The sequence below is a fragment of the Pleurodeles waltl genome, chromosome 10, assembly GCF_031143425.1.
Source record: "Pleurodeles waltl isolate 20211129_DDA chromosome 10, aPleWal1.hap1.20221129, whole genome shotgun sequence".
NCBI classification, from domain to species: Eukaryota; Metazoa; Chordata; class Amphibia; order Caudata; family Salamandridae; genus Pleurodeles; species Pleurodeles waltl.
The window spans coordinates 514375324-514392684 of record NC_090449.1 but is presented as its reverse complement, the minus strand read 5'-3'; the positions used below and the strand labels follow the sequence as shown (position 1 = coordinate 514392684).

At 43.4% G+C, this 17361-nt stretch overlaps 1 long non-coding RNA gene across 1 annotated transcript in view; it reads left to right on the top strand.

The window, feature by feature from the left end:
- The window catches only part of LOC138261689 (uncharacterized), a 60848-nt gene extending 45188 nt beyond the window's left edge, over nt 1-15660 (top strand). The window contains exon 4 of the long non-coding RNA XR_011199138.1: nt 14465-15660. This is a non-coding gene — a long non-coding RNA (uncharacterized lncRNA). The remainder of the gene's footprint in view (nt 1-14464) is intronic.
- The last annotated feature ends 1701 nt before the right edge of the window (nt 15661-17361 follow it).

Below are 17361 nucleotides of genomic sequence, written 5' to 3'. Positions count from 1 at the left end.
GCAAACCGGGTTAATCACTTTGCCTCAACTTTTTCTGCAACTAAGGCACTAGACTGTGGTCTTTACCATGGAGGAGGTTTCGAGGGCGTTGAATAAAAGCCCTTTGGGGGAGGCTCTGAGCCCTGACGCTGTGCCGATGGACACTTACAAGTCTCTTCCAGCCCTATGGGTTCACCTCCTAAACATGGTCCTAGATGCAGTGGGGCATTATTTATACCCCCATCCTGGTCCATTTACTTAATCATGCCCATTTTTAGGAAAGGCTCCAGGAAAAACCCAAAATGTTGTCAGCCCATTTCTTTGCTTGATTCCTCAGCTAAGATATTGGGTAGGGACATTTCATAAAAATTAGAACCATGGGCTGAAGAAAACAACATTTTAACAAATGCCCAATACGGTTTTAGGAAAGGTTTGTGGATGATTGAACAGTGTCTCAATTTGAACCTCCTGGTAGGGAAATATGCTATGGCCAAAGAAGTTAGTTTACATATGTGCTTTGTTATTCTCAGCTGTGCATTTGATTTGGTTGACCACACTAAATTGTGGAGGTGTATGGATTCGCTGGGAGCCCTGAAGGATTTGATATCACTCCTGGCATGTCTGTATAGTAATTTAACAACTAAAGTATGATTTGGGCCACAGACGCTCAATACCAATCCTCATGTATGCTGATGGCGTGGCCCAATTGGCTTGAACCCCAAAAAGTTTGCAGAACTTGATTAACACCTTTTCACATTACATGGAAGAAAAACACCTAAAAATTAATCAAGGGAAAACATTCACTATGAGTTGTGGCCAAAGTAGGGGCAAGAGTGGTCCCTTTTTTATAAAGGGCAGTAAAATGCAAAGCACCAAAAACATTGGTTATTTAGCAGGGCGTGGCTTGTTTGCCAAGATGGCGGGTGCAAGCTGAGTGAGCTCCGTGGCGGCACCCTAATTATCCTTAATTTATACGGAATTAGGGAGCTGATCAGTACCTGCACATGATCGGGCGGACTGGGGGAGCGACGGGAGCGCCGCCGGCGCTGCTGGCCCGCGTGAGGATGCGGAAGGTGCGGCCTGCCCTGAAGCGACTGACGCAAGGGGCCTGTGGTGGTCGGACTCCAGCGGCAGTGCTGCCAACCCGGATAAGGCAAGGAAAACAGCGGTGATCGGGGGGAGAGGCGGGATGGCGGCCCTGGGCGCTTTAAGTTGTGGTGGCCTGCCAGACATAGCCAGGCCTGATTTGACTCTCGCTGCAGGAGGCGAAGAGTACGCCCGAGACGGGAGCTGTTGCTGGGCCCGGAATTGTGCGCCGGAGCGCAGAGGACAACAGGTGGGGAGGGAGACACTGCCCCGGGCGGCTGGCCCTCCCTCCAGCTGTTTTTTTCAGCTGCACAAGGACTGCCAGGCACTATTGCAGCTTGCCCCTGGGGGAGGCTAATCGAAGAGTTCCCCGCAAATTTAGATAACGCAGGAGGAGAAGCTGCTTGTGCTGCTGCGCCTTGACTACCGTACTGCGCATGAAAGCGGGCCTCCTACACCTCTTGTGGACGATACCTCACGGGCGTCCAAGCTTGTGAACTGAGTTAATGCACGTTGCCCACCCCCGGACCACACAATGGCAGGAGCGTGGCACTTTTGCTCTGGGACGGGGACCAAACTGCAGGCACCGCGGACGTAGGCCCTACCTCTTGACAGCAACCAGCTGGATGCGGTGCTGGTGGCCGTGAAGCGCATAGGCACCTCCCTGGACCAGGCTCGGACCTCATTGGAGGGCAAAATTGATAAAGTGGCTAGTGACCTCACCCTGCTGCACGCAGACCACCACAAACTAGCGGATAAACCCAGCGCACTAGAAGGCCAACTTCAGGACTTAACACCCAAGACGGACCAGCTAGAGGCTTTGTTGCAAAATGCACTGTACTGGATGGGGTACTAGAGCACCGTGTAGAAGATGCAGAAGGACGCACCAGAAGGAACAACATCAGAGCAATAGGCCTACCGGAAGGCGTGGAGAACCCAGATGCGGTCGCTTACGCTGAAACCTGGTTTCGGGAGCTGGTACCGGAGGGTTCACTGACGCCCTTGTTTTCGGTTGAATGAGCCCATAGAGTTCCCACTAGAGCCCATCCACCGGGCGCTGGGCCACGCCCCTTCCTCCTCCAGCAGTTGCATTACGCAGACAGAGACATTGTCCTGCGAGCAGTGAGAACACTCCCCACAATCCAAGTGGAGAACAATTTGGTTATGATATTCCCAGACTACCCCATTGCCGTACAAAGAGAGCGTGCTTCTTTCTTACCAATAAAGCGCAAACTCCACGCCCTCAATTTGTCATACTCCCTTCTCTTCCCAGCCAGGCTGCGCGTAGTAGCTGATGATAAAATACATTTCCTTGGCGGCCTGGGACTGGCTGGAATCCACAGATCTGATCAGCCAACTAGACCCCGAAATAGACAAACCAGCGGCCCGGGATCTACAACCCCGTAAACGGAGACATTGTAAAAGACGGGTGGCTGCCTTGGGAGAGGTGCGAAACGCTCCCGACCTGGAACAAATTATACAAGAGCGCCGATGTGCACTACAAACTGCAGCAGCCATCAGTATCCTTTCAGTTGCCTCAGATGGAGAAGCAGAACTCACTAACTCTAATGAAGAGGAGGGCTTTTCCCCCGAGACATCCTCTGAAATTGGATCTGCATCCATCCAGCGATGACACCTCAGACAGCAACCGAATTACTTTGATCCTACCAAATTGTCATGCAATAGTCTGTTACTCAGTCAGTGGTGATGCTAAATGTACTACTTGGGGAGTCACACACTGACACAACTCAGCTCTGTCCCTGGTATACTTCTTCTGTCTTGCTTGCGGCCACACGGGTGATCTGGCGCCACTGACGCCAACTTTGATGCTCCTGGTGATGGGTCGCTGATCCTTGGGCGGCGTGCTGCTCTATGCCTCCTACACTACTTGTTATACTCAGCAGCTGTTGGCTCCCCACACTTATAATGGTCTAGGGGTTATGTCCCAGTTCTTGCCACACATCACTCACTTTGCCACTCACTTTGCCTACCCCACTCTCCCAGTAGAGGGGTCCTCTCCCTTGCATTTCTTACTCTAAATAGGCGTATTGCTTAGTTTGGGCAGATACCAGTTGTCCCTCTGCTCTAATGGTATTTATTCACGTTACTTCCGGACCAGTTGATGGTCCACAGTTGTATTTGTTTATCCTTGCATGGAGCCTGCGTTCACCCTGCCCACCACCCCATGGGGGTCCAACTGCTGTTTACGTGAAACTTCCTGTCTCTGGGGTTAAGACTCTGTGACACTATCTACCTACTGATCCACCATGAACCCTTTCAATCTCTTCACATGGAATGTGCGAGGCATACACATGCCAGCACGCAGATATTCCATATACTCATATCTTAAAAGGCATTTAATTCATATGGCGTTCTTACAGGAGACCCACCTTACTCAGCCTGAGGTGGTTAGATTACAGCGGTGCTGGTGCGGACAGCTTTATGCAACAGGTTTCTCCTCTTATGCCAGAGGGGCACTTATCTGGATCAAACCAGGCACCCCCTTTGTGGCTGAAGATCATATCATAGATGCGCAGGGGCGGTCTGTACTGGTGTGCAGACGCCTCGCTGGCCGTGCAGTGGTGCTAGGGTCTATATATGCTCCGAACACAGATCAAGCCTCATTCTTCCACACTTTATCCAGCCTCCTTTCTCACTGGAGTGACCTCCCCTGGCTATTAGGGGGCGACTTTAATTGCGTCCTGGAGCCCTATCTAGATCGCTCTTTCCCTCCACTACCCACTGCACCTATGGTTGCAACTGCACATGTGTTAAGTAACTGGCTCCGGCACTGGCATGTATTAGATGTGTGGCACCAGCGTCATCCTAATACTAGGGTTTACTCGTTCCTTTTTGTCCCGCACCAACTATATGTTCGTCTTGACAGGATACTATGTACAACTAACTTATACTCCGCCGTACTGGGGTCTGACTTCTTGGGCCGCACTCACTCAGATCACAGTCCACAGATTCTACAACTGGGATGGGACGTATCTCCTTCAAGCGTCCCTACTTGGCAACTTCGCCCGGAGCTGTTAGAGGACGTAGCATTTAGAACATCGCTAGAGAAGGCAATCCCTGAATTTTTTGAACACAATATGGGCACAGCATCTTCCGGACTTTTTGAATGGGAAGCATTTAAGGTCTTCATCAGAGTTCATTGCATGGGCACGCAGTGGAACCTGCGCAGGTCTATTTAGAGTGACTTGACTAAAGTGGAGAGGTCTCTGATGAAACATGAGCGGAACATTTCCCAACATGCCTCAGCCTCTCAACAACTAGCAACTGCCAGAGCAGAAAGTATTTCCTTACTATAGAGATTGCGATGTTTAAACTATGCAGCTCATTCGGCCCGCACGCATGCCACGGCCGACCGATCGGGCAAACTGTTGGCATGGCTTATTTGCCAAGATCAAGACTGAGGTCCTATTATGGAGCTCCGCTCAGCAATGGGGAACATGCTTCACACTCCTCAAGAAATCCACTCTGAGCTTACGCTGCACTATCAGACACTTTACCATTCAACGGTGACAGCAGATCCAGCAGAAAGCACTGACTTTTTTCTCATTGATTGCTTTACCCCAATTGGCAGATGACCAACGAGAAGAGCTGGAAGCTCCCTTGTCATTATCTGAAGTGCAAGATAGTATACGAGCCTTATCCACAGGCAAAACTCCAGATCCGGATGGCCTCCCGTCCAAATTTAATAAGACCTTCTCCGCAACACTTGCACCTCGCCTTCTCTGTCTTTATGAGGAAGCACTGCGAGGGGCATCCCAGCCAGCTTTGCAGCATGGGGCGCTGCTGGTGTCGCTCCCTAAGCCTGGCAAAGATCCGTCGGTACTAGGCTCCTACAGGCCACTAGCGATGCTCAATACTGACTACAAAATTCTGGCCAAGGCTCTGGCAATGCGATTGGCACCTCTGGTCCCGCAACTGGTGCACCGGGACCAGAACAGCTTTGTGCCAGCACGGGACACTTCACACAATATCAGATAACTATTGAGGGTCATAAAATACTCAACGCGGGACTGGCCTCATGCTGGATGTCTGGTACTCGATCTGGAAAAAGCCTTTGACTCCTTGGAATGGTCTTACCTGTTCGAGTCGCTACAGCGATTTGGTTTCGACCCACATTTCCTTCGCACAGTGAGGCTCCTGTATGCCTGGCCCCGGTCCAGGGTCAAGGTTGGCACAATCATCTCTGAACCGATAGAGGTGGGCAGGGGTTCTTGACAGGGCTGCCCCCTCTCTCCACTACTGTTTTCTCTGGCAAAGGAACTGCTAGCTGTGGAGCTCCACAGGGCTAGAGAAGCATGGAGCATCTCTTTATATGCAGATGATCTTCTTTTGTACTTCAGAGACATTGATAACGTCCCTCCCAAAATTGCACTCATTCTGCAACAATTCGCCACCTTCACCTTAACTGGGCGAAATCGTGCCTCTTCCCCTTTGATCCAGATCTGCCAGATCCGTGCCTGCGACTTTCCGGAAATAATGTTCCCTGGCAACCCAGGACGTTCCGATATCTGGGTATACAGGTATTTCACAAGGATAAGGACCTTCATGATGGCAATCTTCGAAAGGCAGTGTCATCTATTTGCTCCCAAATGACCTTCTGGCAAATACTGCCACTCTCTGTGGCCGGAAGAATAGCCCTCCTGAAGATGGTAGTGCTTCCTCGCCCTCTTATACTACTTCTCCAACTTGCCCTACTATGTCACGGCTGACTTCTTAAGAGAATTGGAACTTAGAATGAGTGAATTTATCTGGAACAAAGGTTGATGCAGAGTGGCGTTGAAAAAACTCTACTCACCTCTAACCCATGGCGGTCTCTCGGTGCCAAATATGGAGCACTATTACTTGGCCTCTCAGCTTCAGTGGGTGGCACGTTGGCTGGTAGGCCTTCAGCTTGCTGACACTGCAACCAGTCCCCCACCCTGGACACTTACGCAGATTCTGCACCTCCTCCAACCCCTTACAACCATGCAGTCACCTGTAGAGCTATTAATAAATGTGGCTCATCATTGTTACCGAAGGTGTCTGCGCCTCACAAGTGACACCACTCCCTATGCACCGGCTCTAGCACTGCTATGTACGCAGCGCGGTGCACAGCTCACGACCACTGCCGAACTGGGTCCTTGGCATGCAGCCGATCTACACACCCTGGGCAATCTTTACAACAAGAATGGGCTCATTCCATTCAGTGAACTGTCGGCAGAGATGGAACTACCGTCAGGACAGGTTCTGCTGTACAATTCATTATTGATAGTGCTATCGCGCAGATGGGGAGATATGACATCTGAACCCTCAACACACTTACTAGTGCAATACATACAAGTTATGGGATAAGGCAGACACCTGATACAGTGGTTCACTGACGCGCTTAGAACGCACACACTATATACCCACACTGCTTTACGCGCTAGCTGGGAGGGCGATCTGGCTGAACCTTTTACTGAAACTGCTTGGACAGTGGCACTATCCAGCCATACTAATGTCCCCTGCAATTCCAGATTCCGCCTTATTCAGTTTTACATTCTTTAGAGAGCTTACCTCACGCCAGCCTGCATTAACAAATACTTAAAACGTGTAGACGCCACTTACCCCCGCTGTGACCTAATAGGGTCAGACATCCTTCACATTCTATGATCTTGCCCTTCTTTAAACATTTATTGACACAGAGTCACATCATGCCTATCAATATGCACGTCACGTCCACTGTTAATGGATTGGGGATCCTGTCTCCTGGGTCTCTTTCCGAGAAATAAAATGCAAAAAGCTTCCAGAAGATTTCTGGACATGGGCCTTCTGACAGCCAAGCACCTCATCACTAAGAGATGGAAATCCACTGAGCCTCCATCAGTACTAGCTTGGGAATGCTCCTTTCTGATATGGGCAGAGGCAGAGGGGTTTGTGCTATGACGTGAAGATGCTATGGGCATGCGTAAATATCCCCCGTCTGCTAGCTGGACGAGATGCTGACCCATTTACACAAATCGGAACACAGCATAGACACTGAAGACGCAGTTGCTCATAACACGGAATTAGTGCTGGGTTAGGTAATTAATATGCTAAAATTGCTAACATGACCATTAATAGCATACTTTCCCATACAAACCCCTCACGGTCAAACCAAACTGATAACAATCCATTTAACCGTTGTACCTTGGATACAGGTGGAGATACAGTTATGTAGACGCAATGGTAGACCCTTGGGGGGGTTGGGAGACATTGAAATTGGGCTCTAAGTTTTGTTAACTGTTTTTCTTGTTTCATATAGTTCTCTTTATTATCATTGCTGAATCTACAAGATTGTTAGTGGCTTCACAAGTGTGAGATTTAGGCCCTTATTTATAGTTTTTAGCACCGCGTTTGAGCCGCTTTTTGACGCAAAAACGGCGCAAACTTACAAAATACAATTGTATTTTGTAAGTTTGCGCCATTTTTGCGTTAAAAAGCGGCACAAATGCGGTGCTAAAAAAGTATAAATATGGGCCTTAGTTTGCACCAGACTTGAGTTGACACTTTTTTTTCTGGAGGTAATTGACCGAATGTATCAAGCTACAATTAGTATGATGCTGACCTCAAGTGCATTTTCCTCTATATGTCAGTCCAGTATTACTGTGCAGCTAGTCAGCATGATTATTCCTTTATAAGACCAAACACCTCTTGTTGACTCTCCCAGAGGGAGTTTAAGTGTATAGATAATGTAACTAATATTTTGTCTACAAAATGTCACTACAAGATGTGCTTGTATTAAAGAATCTTCATGGAATAAATAAAACTAATAAAGTTTTTTTTTTAAACATTGGTTATTTAGGGTTACAGTTCCCCTCTGATGGGGGCTGAAAACACAATAGAGAGATTAGTACCACAAATATGATAAGGAATAATGAGGGTATGTTTAGTTTTGCCTGTAAGCTAGGTATTAAGCCAATTAAAGAGATGTTGACCTTATACTTTGCTAAATCAGTTGCAACAGCCACATATGGTGCAGGAATCTGGGTTTGGGGACAATTATATACTGCAAAAATAAGAGAATAAGGCCCATATTTATACTTTTTTAGCACCGCATTTGCGTCATTTTTTGATGCAAAAGCGGCGCAAACTTACAAAATATAATTGTATTTTGTAAGTTTGTGCCACGTTTGCGTCAAAACTTAACGCAAATCTGGCGCTAAAAAAGTATAAATATTGGTGTAAGGGCCATATTTACGATCACTTTTTCCCATAGACACAGAATGGGTAAAAACCTTTGCTACATCTGGCCCTAAGTTTCTAAAAAGGCTCCTAGCAGTGCCCATTCAATACCGGAAACAGTTATTCATAGAGAACTGGGAATTTGGTGTTTTTTTCCAGACATATTAGAACCTAAACAATTTCTCCTGTGGCATTCGATCTGGTTAAAAACTGAAACACAATTTACAAAAATAATTTTGAAGGACCATTTAGAGCTTGACCAGGCTCATTGAATTCCTTGGATAATGCGTATTAAAAATGCTTCAAGGGGCTTGAACAGAGAGACAGGGATCTCTGGTTATACCACGAGAATATAATAGGACAGCCCAAAAAAGATTTAAAAATCATATATTTAGAGTCTGTTCCCATAGAAGGAATTTGCTTGAGCATGACAAATCTACTGATATGAGATATAGGTCACTGAACAATCACTTCTGGTGTCAATTACATACAAGAATTATGTTACAGACATTTATCATAGAAATCTTTTGGCTTTCGTTTCCTCATAATTCTGTAGTATTCCCAAATAGTGGAGGCTGGGGCCCTATGACCCAAACATGTCCCGGTGATAATATATCTGAACAATCAACCATGCACTTAGCACTTTTTTGTACATTTTATCTGATGGTAAGGGTGGCAATTTTTAAAACCATTCTTTATAAAAAGAAAATTAGCATAACTACCTTGAGGCTTTCAGTATTTATTACAGCTAAAGGATGCAACAGTATGCCATCGTGTAGTAACGTTTTTTATAGAGGTGTTACGTATAGAGAAAACACTGACCCATGTGGAAACCGAGTTTGCTTAGCTGATGTACTGCTAAACTTTTGCATAGCATGACGGCTATTGATCACTGTTAAGCCAGCTAGACCACTGATTTTTTTATTATAACATTTTAATAATCCTTTTATCAAATGTTTTATCCTTTTGTATCCCATTATACATCCAAGGACAATTATATGTGACCATGATATTTTTAATGACGAATGTTCTTTTATCATTCTTTTAAGTTAGCGTGAGTGTAAGCATTTTAATAATGTTTTATTGTATGATGTGATGCTTTTATGGTTTACTGTGTTATAAGCCAAATAAACTTTCTTTGACTTGACTTGAATAAACCCAGGAACTGCAATTGATAGGTAAAATAGTTCACCACCAACACAAAGAGAAAGAAGCAGAGAATTAAACACCTTATAAAAGGTATGACGTGTGCAGAGTGTCTAAACTCTCAAGCTCTCAATAAGAAAAACAAATTAACCATAACAAAATGTTCCTGAACAGTAAGTCCCAGGTTTTGTGCTGAATATCGATCATTGAATATCATGCTACATTAATAGTCAAAATATCGAGGACAGAAATATCGACAAGTTCGCAAAGGAAGGTACAGATTTACTTTTTTGTAAACTCCACAACTGTGTTTAAATGTAACCATCTCAAAGTAGAGATTATTTTATCCTCGATGAAAATCCAATAAATGGGCTAAAGTTATTAGCATAGCATTTACACATTAATTTCCTCTACCATATGTTGAAGTTGGCAATTTCAAGAAAAGGCTTTACAAGTTACAAGAGGGTGTAACAAATGTAACTTATTTATATAATAAGGAAAACATGATGCTATTTTAAATAAATCTTCGGTGGACAGAGGGAGACTATGGTCCTGTTATAGAGTTTGATGGAGGGGATTACTCCATTACAAACATGACAGCTATCCCACCGGCCGTATTACTATCCCGTCATAGCCTATGAAGATCGTAATACAGTGGATGGGATATCTGTCACATTTGTGATAGAGTAACCTGCCTGCTCAACTCTAAATCAGGCCCTTTGTCTTCTGTTTTAGGGGCTGTTTATGCACTTCACAGATCTGAGGTGGTTGGGAAGGGGAGATAAGCAGAATAAGGAAAGGGGGCTTAAATGGGGATCTGGAGGAAAAATTCAAAGAGCAAAAATTCTACTCTTGTTCAATATCGGTACAGCTGCTTAAAAACACATACTTCTTTGTACAACCACAATTCTCTAAGGATTGCTATGTGCACGTCGCAAATGTACATTTGGAAGGTAGTGGTAGACACAAATGTCCATCCATTCTGAATATCATTTCTGGTACTCTAAATGTTCTGAAAACATCCACAGAATGTTTCTTGGCGACGAAGCTACTCTTTCAAGTGCAGAAAGGAGATTTTATTCACTTATAGTCAGGACCACAGCCACTGTCTTTTAGTGAATCACCAAATCATATCAGAATTCCAGCACAATCCTCTCCTATTTTTCTCAACATTTTTTGTGACTTATGGCAAAATAAATAGCTCAAGGCCTTACTTCCCAATTTTACAAAATGGCAGACTTTCTTTCTCTCTGCTGTCTATTCCGAACCTTAGACTAAATTTTCTAGCCTGTACATTAAATGCTACTATTGGGTCTTGAGCAATGATGGTGCCACTCACTCAAGTAGCCCTTTTAAGCATGTCTCAGGCCTGCCATTGCAAAAACAACTTCTTCCAAGACCGAAACCTTCCTTTTTAGTACATATGTCTCCCCTAGCGTAGGCCCTTAACAACCCATAGGACAGGGTACAATGCATTTAAAAAGTTGGACATGTACCTTCAACCTTTATACGTCCTGGTAGTGAAGACCTCTTAAATTCACCAGGTGTAAATAGTGGACCCTCATACATAACTCTGAAATACACATCTGGACCTATGGAAGACTTCTATGCTGCAAGATGGACTGCTACTCAGCTGTCCTGAAACGCTGCTGCCTGAGTGAGACAGACTGGACTTGCATCCTGAACCCAGGACCACCAGAGTGAATTTAAGGGCTAGATGGCTGGCCTCTGGATCAGAGACTGGGACTGGGACTGGGACAGAGAAGGATCCAACCACTTTGCAACATGCACCTGTGCTCTGTCTGCTGTGGGTCCTGCCCCCAGGTGTTGCCACCCGGGTCCTGGACCCTTGGACCTGAAGGTGCTCCGCATCTGAACCACCTCTGCAATACACATCGCAGCGTATCCTAATGCAGGATCTTGCATCTCAGCCCAACAACTCAGCTCTGCCACTGCAGGATGCATCTTTGATGTATGATATTTCAGTGCAGCCCTGCAGCATCTCATTACAGCCTCTGCACAGTGCATCCTCCAAGCAGGACCTTGTGTCACAGCCTGGCAGCTCCTCAGAACTGCTGCTGTGCAACACATCCTCAACTCTGGACTTTGCAATGCTTCACAAACAGGATTTATGGTGCTTTGTTCAGTGGGCCTAACTTGCTCCATGTATCTGGCCCACGCTTCATCGCAGTCAGCGTGAACTTGTGACTTTGTTCTGGTCTTGCATGACCAGATACCACAAGTGGCATTTTGCACTATTTTAACCTAAACCTTTAAAGTTACAATCTCTGGTTCTGCCAAATAATGTATTACATTTTACTCTATTTCACTAATTGATTTGTAATTTTTCTAGTATTGTGTTTTCACTTTTCACTTTATTACTGCTTGAAGTGCTGCAAAAGTTCTTTACGCATTGCTAAGTTATACCTGACTGGTTTTGTGCCAAGCTACGAGAGGGTTGAGCACAGGTTAATTGGAGGTATGCTTGTTTTTCAACCTGACTGAAATTGTGGTGACTACTTAAGTAGTGTTTCACTTCCCTCAACTAGTAACCCAACTCCCTACACTTTTTGTTATCATTGACTGTGAGAATCTAAGGGGGGAAAGCTGTGGATGTGATTTTTCAGGGAGATGCCTAGGTTTGTGGCTATTTAAACCTCCTCACACCTTTCCAGGTTTTAAGGGAAATGTGAATGAAAGTAATTAATGCTTAACTACAGGGAGCCATCAGGCAGCAGAAGTCAGCAAATATGCATATCAACATTTTAACAGTAATTTCTGTGACAGGTAGAATAAAAAAGATCAATGTTAATCCATGATTTGAATTTTTGTCAATCACCTAGAGTTGTGAGAGCATGGTTCCTTCATCTCCCTAAGCCAAAGTTAGAAAGGTGCATGTTTCTAGGCACTGAACCAGTTACCAACTACAGTTGGGTCTCAATGACTGAAGGCACAGTGACAACTGCCTTACTTAATGCCACATTTATTATTCAAATGTCAAAACAAGTTTGCTTATTTTTCCACAACTGAAGCCTAGTTCACATTCTTGCATAGTTGCTTCTCAGTCCGGCTAATATCCCACGGGTCCCACAGGCGGGTGGAGAAAGCCTTGCTTTGGCCCAAATAAACTATGGAACTTTTACACCACCAAATGGCAGAAATAGCAAAAAGTTAAATTTGCTGGTTAAAGACGCCATCCTGTCATCATAATTCAGGAAAAAGTGCAAGTGGTGATAAGCTATTTGGCTAGAGGTAAAAAGCATTGGCAAAGCAAATAGGTCTTGCCTATGCAAGAGCTATTGGCTTTGACAATGTGTTTTAGCCATGTTGTACACCAGTGTGGTTGCTGTTAAGCATGGCTAAATGTTAATTATGTAGAGCTGAATGGCATAGACTGGAGTGGCATGGGGTGGAGTGGCATGGAGTGGCATAGAGTGGAGTGGCGTATAGCGGCATAAAATGAAGCAGAGTGGCATAGAGTAGAGTGGAGTATAAAGGCAAAGATTGGAATAGAGTGAAGTAAAGTAGAGTATCATATAGTGGAGGGGCAAACTGTGGCGGGCACAGAGTTGAGGGGCATAAAGTGGCGTAAAGTGTTGTAGAGTGGAGTGCCGTATAGTGGAGTGGAGTGAGTGGAGTAGCATAGAGTGGAATAGAGTAGCCTGGTGTGAAGTGGAATGGTGGAGTTCAGTGGAGTGGAGTGGAGTGGAGTGGAGTGGAGTGGAGTGGAATGGAATGGAATGGAGAGATTCATAGAGCGGAGTAGAGTGAACTATTGTAGAGTAGATTGCTGTAGTGTGGTGTATACATGGTGTGGTACCGTGCTGCCATTACAGACAGCTCATTTTCAATTCAAATGACAATTACATTTGCACATACAGATTTACTGATAAAACTTTGCAACACACAAATGATAATGTGTGGAAATGGAATCACCTAGTGTACTGATTTGTCTTAATTGTATCAAAATAGTTGTTTCTACCATATTTCCAAATTACAATAAATGAGCTTCATTTGTAGTTTCATAATTCTGATGTATTTTGAAATATTTGCACAGTTAATTTATCAGCATTTAAATGTTCTTGTGTGCTAGAAAAAACATTTTCTTTACTAGTACCCAACAAGATTGTCACATAAATCCTCTCACATTGAAGTCAGAGAAAGCAAAGTAAACATAAAGCTCCCTCAGAACGCACAGCAAATGTGACAAGATAAGAACAAAATCTACAGACCTATTTACAGGAAGCAGACTCATGGAAGAATATAAGGAGCAATGGTGAACAAGATTTGCTCAATTGGAGTGACGAAGACATGCTGGACAGCCTAAAACAAATAAAGCCAGCAAACAGAAAACCAGAATATGTGAGTTACAAACCGCAAAACCAATGATAAGCAATGGGAAGAATTCATTCCCGGGTAAGCTTTCAGAATGCTCACAAGATGTCTGAGCTGTCTTGTAGGGTTCAACCTAAAAAAAAACACCAGCAATTCAGGCCCATACAATGCAAAAAAGCCTGAGGCAGTTACACCAAAAGGAAGATTTCAAACACGTTTTTGAAAGACAGCAGAAAATTGTTTTTTAAGGTAGCAGTCAATAACCAGCATGCAAACCTACAAACTGATGAAGTCTTGCTGTTGATGAGCTGTATTATTTCTGTTAGTTTGCGAAAGAAAAGGCTAAATAGGTAAAGGGAAACACTATTTTCAGAGTTTTTTCAGCATTATCCTCGTATTGAATATTTGGCAGAGCTGCTATTAGAGTAGTAAATATTGTCTCAAGCTCATTTTATTTGTCAAAAGACACATTGTATTCAATTAAAGCATGGATTTGTATTCAATGCTTTTAAAATAATTCACAAATAATAATTGGGCACTTACTGTTTATGTAAAAAATCATATTTAATCATGCAGCGATTGTCTTGACATAAGCAGTAAAAAAAGTATTATTTCAGGGGTTCCTATTTCTAAGCTGTGCTTTAGAATTGTTTGCTATACATTTGCTTTTTTGGCGTTTCCTGAGTTTTCTAACATATAAACATTGTTCATTTAGCCCCTGACTGTGGGAAATAGAACAGAGGATGATGGCCAGAATGCAGAAGACTTCCAAAGAAGAGATGCCTCAGATGTGAAAGGGAAACAGCACCCGCATTGTCCATAGCGTTTACTTGAATTCTTGTAGAATGAGAGTAAGCCTGAAGAAGAAGCCAGGCAAATCAACAGGCCTAGAGTCGATTCACTAATCAGTGATGCTCATTATAATAACAAATTCGATTTGATTCCCTCGTAATTCTGCTACTCAGAAATATATTATAATATCATTTGCTTTAGATATCATTCTCTTGCATTCACAGTTTTTGTACCTCGAGAGCTGATGCACTTTTACAATTGGGCATGTCCATTTTACATATTTAAATAGTTTTGGAAAGATACCATTATGACGTTTGAGCAGTTTCCACAATACTGTAATTGTAATTATGTCAGAAAATTGTGATTTTAAATGAATGTATGTTAAAACATGGCCTAAATATGACAACATGTAGAAAGATAATAAAAATTGCACAGCAAGTAGAGTTTGAAAAACTGCTTTCACAATATTTCAGCATCTTTCAGGTGGCCAACCTTTCCTTTATATAACTTTTTTAGATGCTTGGTGCATATATTAAGTGAAAAGTGTAACTATGATATTGATGCTGCAACAATGGAAGGTGTACATTTCTGAAAACTATTGTTACATTCACATTCTGAACTCACGCGAGAACAGAGTTGTTTCCGTGGACCTGGGGGCATGGTCACTTGGTCCAGTAGAGAGGAAGGCAGCACGCTTCCTGTGCAAGAAGGATTTCCCATCTGCCTGTTCATAACAGCGGTAACCCTGAAGGGCGTCTGCTGACGGAAGGCTGTTTGTGCACAATCCAGAACTTGAGGAGTTGATTAATCTTCTTACACTTACTATTCAAGGGCAATGATGTGATGGCGGTGTGGTTAGGGATATATTGATTCCTAATCAAGATGGCCATCTTCCCATTTTTTACTGCCAGAGCTGTCCTCTCCAAGACAGTGGCCAACCATTTTGTTATAGCGTAATTGCCAATTCTACTCATATCTAAAGGAGTTTGGAACCGAGAAGGACGTGTTCAAATGTTTTTGGTCGCTCTGTTTTTCTTTGCCTTCATTTCCCGACGTGGTAACTTTTTGTCACTGATTTTTGCTCCTATTGTTTCTGCAGCTGCTTTACCTTGTTGGATTTTTAGGCCTCAAAGATTGTGCTAGAGTCTTCCTCTACGTATCTCAGGGCAGTTTCGTGTTTTGCTCATTATCTTTTATCTAGAACTATCGATACTGCAAAGGAGATTTTCCGGTCTTTGTGGGGTTTCCTCTTTATAGTACCAACTCAAGGAACACATGACAACTTTTACAAGTATGTCAAATGCAGGGTGGTATCGTGGCTACGAGGAGGAGTTGTCCATTTTTCAGGCAATCACAAAGGACACAAGAAAGAGATTCACTGCATCCAGTCCTTGAAAACCTCACATCCTCGGTCTAATGGCATCCATTTAGTGCACATCAATCGAGGACTTTCAAAGTCCCTCAAGCTCAACCTTGGAGAGGAGCAATTCGACAGTACCTTTTAGGAGATGCAACTGGCCACAACATGAAAAGTTATAATTTCAGCCATTGAACTCTACATGTAGATTATGTCAAGATTATACCACAGGCAGCTACGCAGACAGATACCAGCCTGTGGGTTATTAATTGCTTCTTGTCAAGAACAGTTAGAGATGTCTTCCCACCCTCTTCATTTATATACCACATTGGTAATCTGTCTATTGGTCATCCTTTAGAAAATGTTAGTTAACATGAAATTCACACCATGAGTTCTCATTTAGAGCGATATTACAGCCCAGTAATAGTGTTGCCGCAAAGGATAGTACACCTGGTAGTAAATGAGATTAATGTAGGGTTGCCATATTTCTTTGGAAAAAAATACCTGCTGGTTTTTTTTTTTTTTCTGTGACGGAAGAGCCAAGAGATGGTAGGTGGAAAATAACTTGTGTAAAAGTATCAGGATTCTTTTGTAATGTGATAAGTATTCCCCTGGTTCCTCTAATAATCATTCAGAAACGATTAAGACAGTTCTAATTTTTTCTGAAACTCTTTATGTGTGTTATTTAGGTTCACATTTAGGAAGAGAAAAACTGCCATTTGCACCATCCTGCACATAGAAATACAGGCCAGGGAAAAAGAACTAATTAGCAATAATTCGCAGAAACAATATTTACATGAGGTATTACACTTGGAGAGGAGTTAGCCCAAGCTATTTTCAGGTGCTAACAGAAATTGTTTTCTTGTGCTTCATGTTTGCCAGCAGTCCTGATTTTTTTAAAGTCAAATACATAATCCTCCATTTCACTGTAAGTCAGTGAGGAAAATAATTTCTCTCAAATATTATAAATCTCGCTCTTCTCTTTCTCAAATCTTGGCACATAACTGTACTGTAATGAAGCTTTTACACTCATCTGTTTTATATTATTATCACAGTACATAAGAACATTGCTATTTGGTTCCACTAAAACAGTGCTAACAGAATGCATTTATTTGAATGAAATAAAGAATACATTGAATACATTAAATAAAATAAAATGAATGAAATAAAAAATAAATTGAATGAAGAGGAATTACATTGTTGTTCTCCACCGCACAAGTATAAATTAGGGAATTTCACTATATTTGGGGGCAGATTTAAAAAAAGTGGTGCTGCACCCAGTGCAGCACCACTTTTCTTAGGCCCCTTAGCACCCTCCTACCGCCACCATGTGTGCGCCATATTTAAAATACAGCGTACCATGGCGCAGGGTAGGGGACAATATCGTCAGAATTTATTGCGCTCTTGATGTACAGTTCAGGGTGTGCACCAAAATTTTGGCGCTAACCCTGAACAGTGCTTAG